The following is a 14105-nucleotide window of genomic DNA, read 5'->3' as shown; positions in this document are numbered from 1 at the left end:
CTAAAGACCATAATTAAAGATTATTTCCCTTGGGAAGGATATGCATTTGTTTCTTCTAGGAGCCAGGGGTACTGCCAGCCACGGGCTTTTATAGGTCCTTCTAGTGTTCCCAACATAATTTTGGCCTCAAATTCCATTTCCCTAAATTGTATTTACTTTACATTGTGCTCTCCTGATTCAAAGAAAATATCTATAGGATAAAGGTAAGTAGGAGGAGGGAAATGGGAAGACTGCTGCAAAGTCTTCAGTGGATTGAGACCACTGACATGGCACTGACAAAAGAGGCAGACCCAGTTGGGGTTCCCCAAAATGAGCATTGCACCCTGCATAGGAAGAGGCGGAATAAGAAAAGAAGTCTGAGGATTGAGGATGGAGAGCATTCTGTAAGAACTAGCTTAGGAATGACAGCAGAGTTCCAGAGGCAAACCAAATAACTTTTTTCCAATTTTACCTAAGCCCACACCTGGAAAAAGACCTTTCTGTCATCATTCAGATGTTTATTACAAAGGTTCCTTTCTAAACTTATTCATCTTAAAAGTAACTAAATAACTGACTGGTGGCTCAGTGGATAGAGTGTCAGCCCACCATATGGACGTCCAGGTTCGATTCCTGGTCAAGGCACACAAGAAAGGTAACCATCTGCTTCCCTCCCTCCTTCTCACCTTTCTCTCTTTCTTCCCCTCCCACATCCAGTGACTCAATTGGTTCAAGCATGACTCCTGGTGCTGTGGATAGCTCCATCGGAGAGCTACAGCCTCAGGCACTAAAATAGCTCAGTGCTCAAACATCGTCCCTAGATGGGGTTGCCAGGTAGATCCCTGTCGGGGCTCATGTAGGAGTCTTTCTCACTATCTCTCCTCCTCCCACCTAAAAAATAAATAAAATAACAAGATCTAGTTTTGCTAGAATCCCAGCCAGTCTAAATTGAGCCATGCCAGTTAAACAGTGACTCCGCTTCTTTGAGCAGTAAAGGTTATAAGTAGCGTACCCTAAGACCAACAGGAGCTAGAACATTCTCCACTTATGAGGTTTATTAACCCAATACTTCCATTAAGTAAAAGCTACTTATCCTGAGCTGTGAGATATTTCCATGCACATAGAGTTAGCCAAACCTGAGTACTACAATAGGTGGCCTATTTCCATGTCTATAACAATCCTTTTTGTTACATAAGAATACTGAAGCAGAGATAAAGAATGTAAATGTTTGGTTATACATCACCCAGCCAGGTTTTATATTCTTCAATCTGTAAGAAGCAGGTCAGCAATTCTTAGATTCTACCAATGTTTAAATATTTTATTTTGAATATTATCAAACATAAATAAAACTATAGGGAATAGTATGGTCAACCCCCATATATACCTACCACTCAGTTAAGAATTTATCAGCCTGACCTGTGGTGGTGCAGTGGCTAAAGCGTTGACCTGGAAATGCTGAGATTGCCAGTTTGAAACCCTGGGCTTGCCTGGTCAAGGCACATATGGGAGTTGATGCTTCCAGCTACTCCCCATTCTCTCTCTCTGTCTCTCTCTCTCCCTCTCTCTTTCCTCTCTAAAAATGAATAAATAAAAAATGAAGAAATAATACACACCTATTTTTTTAAAAAAAGAATTTATCAAAGTGTTTGTCATACTTAGTTTACCCTTTTTGAGGTATTTTTTTCTTTTGGTTGTTTTTGTGAAATGGGAATATTTTTAAAGTTAAAGAATTTCAAAGAAAAGCATATATGTGATATCACTCAAAACTAAATATTTTAATATTTACTACTAATAATGACATTATCTCACACAAGCACAATACCATTATCACACACACAAAAAAAAATGTCACACAATGCATGCTACATAGGGAGGATTTTTCAGTTTTGCCAACTAATCCTTCATTAATCATCATTTGGGTTGTTTCCAGTCTCTTGCTCTTCTAAGGAATTATCAGACCTTCCATCACTAAATAATTTCTAATAGAATATAGACATTTAATTTTTTAATTCTATTAAATTTATTGGGGTGACATTGGTTAATAATATTATATAAGGTTCAGATGTACAATTCTATAATACAGTGTCTGTATATTGCATTGTGTGTTCATCATCAAGTCTCCTTCCCTCATGGTATATTTCACCCCCTTTCCCCTCTCTGCCTCCCGCCACACCTCTCCCCCTCCAGTGACCACCGTACTACTTTCTACATTTATGAGTTTTTTTTGTTTTGTTCATTTGTTGCTTTCTAGAAGTTTAATTCTGGTTTGTGGCTTCCACTGCAAATATATGCATGTTTTAGACATACAAATCTCCCTGTGTTTAATCTGTTATGGATTTTGGCAAGAAGAGTGGAGAATATGTTTCCTGAGAGTGTTTCTTGAAATATACTAATGCATTTTGATTTCATTAGGTGAAGATGACTGAAGTCAATGGCAGACAGACCAATGTAGCATAAAACATGCAATATAGAAAGCAAACCCAGCCTCTGGTCACCCTAAAAGAAAATGTCATTTGAATTGCATCTTGCTGATTTTACAAAGAACAAATCTTGGAATATTCTAAATTTTCTTATAATCTAACACTTATTGAGTTCTTTTTAATCAAATGAAGCTTTTGAACATGAGTCAGTGTTAGGTCAAATGATAGATTTTTATATTCACCATTTGTTCAGTGAAATGGAACTATTAAAGACAGTCAATAAATCATGTGTCACTTGAAAAGTGAGCTAGAAAAAAGATAATGGAAGTGGTGAGGAAAAAATTATACACTGCTAAATATATTCACTGCAATTCATTCATAAAACAGAAGAGAACTGATTTCAATCTCTGAAGCATCTTTCTAATATAGCATTTCTTTTCTTTCAGTCAAGGAGTTCAGAGAATCAACCCCAGCTTCAATGTCGTTAAATATAGATAATAAGTTTAACAGAGGAATATGGGCTGTAAGCTGCTAATAAAAATTCTTTTAGTTGCTAAAATCCCAGTTTTCACATGTACATTCCTTTTATATATATATATATATATATGAAATATGAATAACAAAGCTATGTCACAACTCTCATTTACCTTCCTTGCCCTACCCTGTTTCCCAGCAGATTCTATCAGGACCACAAATGAGCTTGTAGAAAAGCACAGGCCCTGGAGTCAGGCAAAGCAGTATCCCAGTCCTTGCTTTGACGTTTATTGGCTGAATGACTTTGGGTCATTTATTTAACTTCTGAATCTTATTTGTGCCACTATTAAAACATGGACTATTATACTTACCCTCTAAGGTCATGGGAGAATTAAGTTCAGTAGGATTCAAACTGTACTACATGTTGGCATCACCCATTATGCGAGTACATGTGACTTTGTGCTACACGGCTGTCTCTTGGCAGACCTTCAGTCAGAGGTAGCCAAACCTATAATCTCCTTTAGAATTACAAAATGCCTTTTTGTCTGCCCTTTCTTTCCATTATCTTACCTAGGGCACCTTCAGACTGTTAAAGTGAGTAAAATTTGTCGTCACCATCATCCTGTTATTTTCTTTCCTTTCTTATCTCCCTATCTACCCTCTTACTAAAATAGCAGTCTAATACCCTCAAAATTAAAAATACCAGGAGAAGGCAGAGTTACTCTTTCTGAGTAGAATTTCATATTTCATGGGCTCAAAGCATAAGGTGTGCTGGAGATTAAGGGTCATCCTGATATCACCCAATAATAAGTTTTGTTACCATTTACTGTGCTGGGATAAAAATTTATGATTCACCAATTCCAACTCTGTTTGGTGAAACAATATGGTTGTTTTGGTTACTTTTTCATACAAGTGCATATTTTTATTAAAATTTCTTTTGTCCCAATTAAATAAAACTTATCCTGGTTAATTTCAGATCACCATTATCATGGATGTCATGGCACCTGACCAAACAAACATGGTCAGCATCCGAGGAGCATCCACCTTCAGGGCTGCCAGACTGGGATGTGTTTGCTTGCAGCTGAAACAAAAATATAAGTTAATTAAGATTAGATGATAAGTAATGATTCTGTCCTCAGGGAATTATTGCTCCAGGAAAACAAGTGATAATGTTGCTACATGCCTACGCCACTTCATTTTTACGCTGACATGCATCATAAGCGTGTGTCAGCCATTCTCAGTAGAGTTCTCACACAAAGAGGAATGATTTTCAGCAAGACTTGTTAAATCAAGGTTGGGATTGAAAACTGACAGATGAAAAATTGAACCTCCCAAGGAAGTCAAACATTTGAACCGAACAAAGTGAAATTTCAATCTTTAAAGAGGCATGCCTCACCTGATCAGGCGGTGACGCAGTGGATGGAGTGTCGGACTGGGATGCGGAAGACCCAGGTTCGAGACCCCGAGGTTGCCAGCTTGACCGCGGGCTCATCTGGTTTGAACAAAAAGCCCACCAGCCTGAACCCAAGGTCGCTGGCTCAAGCAAGGGGTTACTCAGTCTGCTGAAGGCCTGCAATCAAGGCACATATGAGAAAGCAATCAATGAACAACTAAGGTGTCATAATGCACAACAAAAAACTAATGATTGATGCTTCTCATCTCTCCGTTCCTGTCTGTCTGTCCCTGTCTATCCCTCTCTCTGACTCTCTCTCTGTCTCTATAAAAAAAAAAAAGAGGTATGCCTCTTTAAAGTCTTTAAATTCTTCTCTGAGTTTATACCTCAGATTAATAAAACTAATTGACAAAAATGTTTTATTATTTTTGAGTCATTTCTGAGTTCATGAAAATAAGATTTTGAGAAAAGCTGTATAGCAACATTTTATTCATGCTTGGTGTTCAGTGACTTCAAAGAGTGGTTAACAGTCTTATCAACCATTTCTGTATTCCCATTCACTTCTTAACTTCCTACAATAAGTGGATACAATATGAAACTGAAGTTTAACCCAATGTCTAAAATATTTTTGTGTTGCTCTCTTCTAAATTCCATTGATGAGGGATGGATTTTTTCCCAGGGTTATAGCCAAACACACAACACTCAACCCTGGACAAATATGATTGACAGTAGTTTTTTAGTTACATATAGTCACAGCCCAGGACAAAATACACAGCACTATATAGAGCCACATGTTCACTCTGTGCTCTGGAACTGAGTGAACAACCAGAGGCTATAGGAGGCAGGTTTTGCAGTAACAAGAGGGTGAGATAACCCCTTGGTTCCTGGGGAACAATGAAATTGGCTGGTGTGAATAATTCTGTGGGGTACCTGAGAACCAAAGCCCACTCCTCAGGGACAAGCAGGCACTGTGCCCTGGAAAGTTGTTTGGGTAGGGGACCTTAACCTTGAGAAAAAAGTAGATAGGGGAATTTGCAATGAGGTCATTTAAGGTACTTCCAGTTTTCACCAACTGTCAATGCACATGTTATTGGCTCTTAATTTTAGGTCTGTGCCACAACACTATACATTAAGAGTTGCCCAATCACAGAATGGGATAATGAGAAGGTAGGATAACCAGGGGTCAGACATGCTAAACAAGTACTTCCTTGTTTAATTGTGCATCTTTCTCATTAAGTCATAAACTTCATGTGGTTAAGTGCCATGTCTCTCTTGTTTTCCATACAAAGCAAGGTACTTTAATTAATTGATTGATTAATTGAATTATCTTCATCAGCTAAGACCCTTGCCATTTAAACATTCTTTAAATCTATAATTCCAAGGTGTTAATTCAGCTTGTTGATCAGAAAAAAAATAATATTAACTTCACCACCTTGTTATCTTCAATTTTGTAATCTATCCTAATCCCATCCTACTTCCTAGAGCTTTCATGACAGAAAATAAGGGCAAAAAGAACCAATCTCTAGCCAGTAAAAATATTAGAGTGACCATCATGGCCAATATGCACCACCATGATTCCTTTCCTGTAGTGTTCTCTGTAAATGTCAGGAGCAGTACACTCTGTTGTGCACTCTCTTCAATATGTATGATTCTGTAAAATGAGTCAGCCTTCTCGCCTCCCCCTTACTCCCTCTTTATACCTCAAAGCCATAGTCCATTCTCAAATAGTGTTTTAAATGTTGACTCAAGAACTAATTATACTGAGAAACAATTGTTTAAAGTCAATTTAGCAATATCTTCTCAAAGAAGAAATAAAATAATGAGCACAAATGTCCAGATGGCTTTTATGATTAATAAATTAGATTAAATCGTGCCTAAAATCTATGAGTTTCCTTTTACATACTGCAATTTTTAATTATTTTGGCTACTCATAATTTTAGTTAATAAAATAAACATGACACAACAGCCACTTGAAAGTGATTTTAGTGAGAAGAAAGCTATCTGTAATTAACTGTTTCAAACTGAGATTAAAAAATATTTTATTTTTCACAATTTTCTAATAATCTTTAGTAGAAAGAAGTAGGAAGATTGGAACCTTCATTTTATAAGCTAAGAGACATTAAGATCATTTAATGTCTCCAAGCTTCAATTTCCTCATCTTAGCAAAATGGAGAAAATAATACTTGTTTTGCCAAGTCATTTTGCAAAATAAATTTAATGGTACTCAGGAAAGCACTTTCAGAAACACAAAATGTTATATACAAATATAAGCTACTATTAAAACAGGAGTCCTTTAACATTTTCATTCCATACTTTTTCCCTGGATCTTCCAGCTATTTTTTTTATCAATAAGTGGAATAAAAACTAAAATGTTCCTATTATTATTAAACTGTTTAAACTGCTCTCTGTAACTTTACCACTCACACATGAGCTGCCTAGAAGTTCATGTGAAACTCCAAACCCAGATTCCAAGCACAATCCATCTATGGAGTAATGATTAGGAGCATGGTCTCTAGACCAACTACCTAGATTGGCTTCCTCTTTGGCCTCCTCCTCACTTAACTTCCCCGAGCCTCAGTTTACTCTACCATAAAATCAGAATAATGATGGCATCTCCCTCAGACTTCTGATGAGCTAATATTAATTGGGTTCATGCATGTTACCTATCTAGTGTCAGACACATACTAAGCTCTCAATAGAACTGTCTATTAGTAGTACTGTTACCTCCACCACTCTCCACTCTGCAACCTACTTCTCCTCCAGTTGTGTCTTATCATCCAGCAGGTCACCTGTTTCTGTGGGGATTCAAGGGCTAGAAACTTCTGTTCTGACATTGTGCTGGTGTCATTCCTTCATCTCTCAATTTCCAGTAGCTTTGTTCTTCCTTTTCTTCTTTTCTTGTTTCCTCTTTTCTAATTTAGGTCACTTGGTCCTGTGTATTTTTCAATTTAACAATGCTTTGTAAAGGTATCAGATACTCAGGCTCACAAAAGTATTGTTAATCAAGGTTAAGTAGTCCTTATGATTGATATGAAATAGAAGTAGTCAAACTTTATAAAAAGGTTTTTTTAACTATTCCAAGGTAGTTTCCTAATATTATAAATTACTATTTAGCCAAACAGCATGTTACTTAATGCGTAACTAGATATTAAGTATTTATTGAAAACAATTTTAATACTCTTTTAGTTTCTTAATGATTTAATAGAGAGATGTCTTTGTGTAACCAGAATACTCAGTAAGCATTATATTAATAATGACAAGTAAACCAGGGATAGTTATATCTTTTACCCAGATCCAGAGTACAGTGAGAACCCAAAGTACCAACTGGATTGGGGAATTAATCACCCCTTCCCACCAGACCCCTGCCCCAACACACAGTGGATCATCTATTCTTAGGGATTGCAACCTCCTCCCAAAGGTTGTATTGGGAGTGAGAGATACCTGGAAGGATACCTGGGCCACAGCACCAGGTGCTGCTGGCTCCATTTTGAGACCCCCAACATGGGCCTGACGTTGCCTATCCACGTGTCATTATCTAGGCTCCCATCATGATAGAGGGTCATGGCAGAATGAGAGCTTCCTTCCAACCACGTGACCCGGCCAGTTGCCTAGACAAAGAGTGACAGCAGTGCAGGGCAGGGGAGCCCCAAGCAGCAGGGAGGCAAGAACTCATCCCAGAGAGAGGGAAGAAAGTGAGTGAAGGCAAAACCCACATGGGAAACAAGCTTCAAACCCCTGGCACATGCTCCTTTGTCCTATTGGACTTCACTTACTGAACACAAATTCAAAAATAATATTAATAAGACTCAAGATAGCAATTACAGAGCATTCACCCAAGTACAGGGCTCTTCTGAGTGCAAGATTGTAAAGCCAGTAGCCGTGGCCACCATCACAGCCACGTGGCCTGTGCAGGTTTGCATTTGATTCAGACAGATGGTAATGAAACAATGGAGCCAAGAACTAGTGGGCCATTAGCTTTAATCCTGGCTTGCACCCGACAGGCGAGAAATACCCACAGTGGGAAACCACTTCCCTTTCCATTCAGGGCTCCCAAAGCCACTGACTCATCCAAGTATTCCTAGAATCAAAGGTTTCTACCTCACCAGCCTTATTCACCTCTGTTCCCCATCTCCTTCTCTCTACACTAACTCTGTATAAACTGGTTTCTCCTTCAGTACTCCGCCAATCTTGGCTGCCTCTCCTCTGCAATGCTAATTTCAGGAACCAAGCAAAGGAGCTCCTGGTCTCCCAAGAAATTAAAGCCTTTAAGCCAATATACAAATAAGAAAGTCTCTGATACAAAGGCATTTATCTGAGGCATAAATGGGATTCCTCATTAGAGTGCACCACCCCACATCATACAACCGTCAAGGGTGTGGGGGAAAGCTTAGTTTTGAAAAGATCTTAGTCTTAGAAGGGTGAGAAAAGTTTAGTCTTAAAACTAAACCTTGATGGACGTCACGGAAATGGCGCCGTGAGCAGCGCGTCTGACAGATCTCCCCAAAATCAAAACAAATTTATCAACTAGAAACAGAAAAATTTATCCTTGGAGCATTCCAGAGTTCCACACAAACTGAAAGGGAAAGGACTGTTATCACTTGAATCTGAGAGATGAGGGTGTGGAGGAAGCTAACTACCGCAGGGACGTTCATTCAAGCTGCGGAGGGAGTGCACCTGTGTTGAGTCGGCCTACACTCGGGAGCGGCGAGCAGCCACCGGCGCGTGCCCGGTCCGGTTGCAAAGCGAGCACCGCTAACATTCCCAGCGGCCCGTGCACTGCGAGTGAGAGTCCCCAGCCACCGGTGCCTGGAGCACCCCATTTGCATGCGTGCCCGGGGCATCCCATTTGCCCAGAGCACCCTACTGGCCCGCACACCCAGGGTGCCCCATTATCCTGCACCCGGTGCACCCCAGCTGCCAGCGGTGGAGCGAGCGGGAGAGGCGCCAGGGCGGTCTTCCCTACTTGGGAGATTCTCTCCGTGGGCGGGGCACCTCACCCAGCCATTCAAGCTAACAATCAAGCGTTGGGGGAGGGGCACGCAGGCAGCCTGAAATACCTTCGGGAGCACAGCTGCGGACCCAATCACTGAAATTAGCTTAACCCATGAAATCTGCGCACCCACGGGCTCTAATTGATAAGATCTCTCTCAGTTCAGCGATCCAAGACAAGAGGCGTGATATTTTTTAGTGCCTCTCGCTAAAGGGACAGGGGCAACTTCTGATTGATAGAGCCTCCATATTCAGGGATAAACGCTAACAAGAGGGACTTGGCAGATAATAAGATCTATACTACACTAGTCGCAAGCAGAGACTAGTGCCTCTTCTTCCCAGCCAAAACAGGCTACAAAGTGTGGAAAGCCTGGGTTGAGTGGTCCAACTGAATGCTAGGCACTGAACAGTCACCTTGACAACAATAGACTCCCACCCCCGCCTGATTACACTGGAGGCTCTGACTGCCAGAGCCTTTCCCAAAGCCTTGCGCTGAGTGGGGATAGAGTGGGGATTTCCTAGCTCTTTGAGCCTCTTACTCCCCAGGCAGAAGCAGTAGCAGCCTTGTAGCTGGATCACCAGGCTGCTAATTCAGGAAGGGGGGACTAGGAGAGAGACTCCAGGAAAGCAAACTCTCTCATCGTTGGACCCTGCAAACACCAACAAGCCTTGACTACCAGCAAGACTAAAGCAAATTATATGACATTGCCATAGAATCCCATCAACTGCAAATCCCTATCTAAGTGTGACACAGGGGCAGAGCCTGGGGTACAGAGTCACCGACCAGGAAGAGAAAGAAAAAAGAAAAAGGAAGAAGTTAACTCTCGAAACCAAGAAAAATCCACAGACTTTACAACTTGTTCCACTAATTTTGTTGTTGTTGTTGTTTGTTTCTTCTATCTTATTGCCTTTATTATTATTATTTCTATTTCCTCCACCTCGGTCCTTCTATTCTCTGCCCATCTTATGCTTCCCTTTTCTTGAACTACACTACCCATGAGTGTTACATTTTATTTCTTTTCTTCATCCTCACCCTCCTTTAAGGTTATACTCCAAAACACTTAACTCTCACTCTCTCCTCTTTTGGTTTTTTTTTTTGTTTTGCTTTATTTTGCTTTTTTCTCTTCCTTTTTTTTTCTTCCTTCATTTTTCTCTTTTTCTTATTTTTTCGTTTCTATTAATTTTTTCTTTTCTCGTTTTACTTTTCCTCCCATTTAATCCTCAATCACGAACAAATTAGTTAATTTGGGACTCAAGGTTTTTTTTTGGTTTTATTTTTCTTTTTCGCTTTTGTTTTTGTTTTTTTTTGTTTGTTTATTTATTTTTGTGGCATTTTGGGTACTTTTTACGTTGCTTTTTAACTCACTAGCATTCCTCCCAACCCAAGGTCTCCATTGTATTTAGTCTTCGCTCCACTTAATACAACAGATTTTTACTTATTATTTTTATTTTTTTCTTCTTTATTATTCTTTTTTTTTCCTTTTTTCTGGTTCCCTCTTATCCCTCTCATTATATCTCTTAGTCGACCATCACTTACAAGCAAATCATCTTATGCTTGTCTAATATTTTCTTTCTTTTTTTTTTTTTTTTTTTTTTTTTGCATTTAGTAGGTCCCTGCTCCCTTTTTTTGCCCCTTGAACTCTTCACCCCAAATCAGGCCCTCCATTATAGGCAGTTTTTGTTCCATTTAGCATAATATAATTCACAGGTCATCACGATATTTCCCTGAGGAGGGGAGAGGAGAGAAAGAGAAGAAAGAAAAAAGGGGGAAATAATAAACTATTACTGTTTCTTTTTGTGGGGTATTTTACCTTTTTTTTTCTTTTTTCTTTTTTTTTTAACTTTTTACTCTTTATTAATTCTAATTAGTGCTATCAACAAGACCACCCTCAGATGCCGATAAGAAAGAGGAAATCGAATATTATTGATACAAAAGAAAGAGAGGTAACACAAATAGATGTGGAAAAATCTATGGAGAAAAGACTTAACATATTGGAAGTCTTGGAGCTAAATGACAGAGAATTTAAAATAGAAATCTTAAAAATACTCAGAGATATACAAGAAAACACAGAAAGGCAATTTAGGGAGATCAGAAAACAACTCAATGAACACAAAGAATATATTACCAAGGAAATTGAAACTATAAAAACAAATCAAACAGAAATGAAAAACTCAATTCACGAGCTGAAAAACGAGGTAACAAGCTTAGCTAACAGAACAGCCCAGATTGAAGATAGGATTAGTGAAATAGAAGACAAACAACTTGAGGCACAACAGAGAGAAGAAGAAAGAGACTCAAAAATATTTTTTTCTCTTGTTTGTTTATTTTTGTGGCATTTTGGGTCCTCCCAACCCAAGGTCTCCATTGTATTTAGTCTTCGCTCCACTTAATACAACAGATTTTTACTTATTATTTTTATTTTTTCTTCTTTATTATTCTTTTTTGGTCCTTTTTTCTGATTCCCTCTTATCCCTCTCATTATATCTCTTAGTTGACCATCACTTACAAGCAAATCATCTTATGCTTGTCTAAGATTTTCTTCCTTTTTTTTTTTTTGCATTTAGTAGGTCCCTACTCCCTTTTTTTTGGCCCTTGAACTCTTCACCCCAAATCAGGCCCTCCATTATAGGCACGATATTTCCCTGAGGAGGGGAGAGGAGGGAAAGAGAAGAGAGAAAAAAAGGGGGAAATAATAAATTATTACTGTTTTTTTTGTGGGGTGTTTTACCCTTTTTTTTTTTCTTTTTACTCTTTATTAATTCTAATTAGTGCTATCAATAAGACCACCCTCAGATGCCGATAAGAAAGAGGAAATCGAATATTATGGATACAAAAGAAAGAGAGGTAACACAAATAGATGTGGAAAAATCTATGGAGAAAAGACTTAACATATTGGAAGCCTTGGAGCTAAATGACAGAGAATTTAAAATAGAAATCTTAAAAATACTCAGAGATATACAAGAAAACACAGAAAGGCAATATAGGGAGATCAGAAAACAACTCAATGAACACAAAGAATATATTACCAAGGAAATTGAAACTATAAAAACAAATCAAACAGAAATGAAAAACTCAATTCACGAGCTGAAAAACGAGGTAACAAGCTTAGCTAACAGAACAGCCCAGATTGAAGATAGGATTAGTGAAATAGAAGACAAACAACTTGAGGCACAACAGAGAGAAGAAGAAAGAGACTCAAAAATAATAAAAAATGAGAAAGCCCTACAGGAATTGTCTGACTCCATCAGAAAGAATAACATAAGAATAATAGGTATATCAGAGGGAGAAGAGAAAGAAAATGGAATGGAGAATATACTCAAACAAATAATAGACGAGAACTTCCCAAGCCTGTGGAAGGAACTAAAGCCTCAAATTCAAGAAGCAAACAGAACACCAAGTTTTCTTAACCCCAACAAACCCACTCCAAGGCACATCATAATAAAGAGGACACAAACCAATGACAAAGAAAAAATTCTCAAGGCAGCCAGGGAAAAGAAGAGTACAACATATAAAGGAAGGCCTATTAGATTATCATCAGATTTCTCAGCAGAAACTCTACAAGCTAGAAGAGAGTGGACCCCAATATTTAAAGCCCTGAAAGAGAGGAACTTTCAGCCAAGAATACTATACCCATCAAAGCTATCCTTCAAGTATGAAGGAGATATAAAAACATTCACAAATACAGAAAAGATGAGAGAATTTATCAGCAGAAAACCCCCACTCCAGGAAATACTAACGGGGTTTTCCAACCAGATTCAAAGAACAAAAGAAAACAACACCACAAGTAACAGCTCCACCAAGAACACAATAAAACCAAACTTAAACTGTGACAACAAAAAAAAAAGCGGGGGGGAGAGGATGGAGATTAACAGTACAAAGGATGATGAAGTGCAGAAATACTCATAAGATAGGGTACTACAATGAATATGGTAGGTACCCTTTTCATTACTTAATGGTAACCACCCTTAAAAAAAACACCACAAAAACACTTGACTTAAAAAAGGTAGCAACAGAGGAAAGAAGTATGGAACACAAACAAACAAAAACAAATGATAGAAAAACAAAAGAGAAGAATCAAACAAGATACAAAACTAACAAAAAGCAATTTATAAAATGGCAGTAGGGAACCCACAAGTGTCAATAATTACACTAAATGTAAATGGATTAAACTTACCAATAAAAAGACACAGAGTAGCAGAATGGATTAAAAAAGAAAATCCAACTATATGCTGCCTACAAGAAACACATCCAAGCAACAAGGATAAAAACAAATTCAAAGTGAAAGGCTGGAAAACAATACTCCAAGCAAACAACACCCAAAAAAAAGCAGGTGTAGCAATACTCATATCTAATAATGCTGACTACAAGACAGAAAAAGTACTCAGAGACAAAAATGGTCATTTCATAATGATTAAAGGGAAGTTGAATCAAGAAGACATAACAATCCTTAATATATATGCACCAAACCAAGGAGCACCAAAATATATAAGACAGCTACTTATTGACCTTAAAACAAAAACTAACAAAAATACAATCATACTTAGAGACCTCAATACACCGCTGATGGCTCTAGATCGGTCATCCAAACAGAGAATCAATAAAGATATAGTGGCCTTAAACGAAATACTAGAACACCTGGATATGATAGACATCTACAGGACACTTCATCCCAAAGCGACAGAGTATACATTTTTCTCTAGTGTACATGGAACATTCTCAAGAATTGACCATATGTTGGGCCACAAAGACAATATCAGCAAATTTAGAAAAATTGAAATTGTACCAAGCATATTTTCTGATCATAAAGTCTTGAAACTAGAATTCAACTGCAAAAAAGAGGGGGAAAAACCCA

Source organism: Saccopteryx bilineata, chromosome 6, assembly GCF_036850765.1.
Source record: "Saccopteryx bilineata isolate mSacBil1 chromosome 6, mSacBil1_pri_phased_curated, whole genome shotgun sequence".
Taxonomy (NCBI): Eukaryota; Metazoa; Chordata; class Mammalia; order Chiroptera; family Emballonuridae; genus Saccopteryx; species Saccopteryx bilineata.
This window is presented reverse-complemented; position numbering follows the sequence as displayed.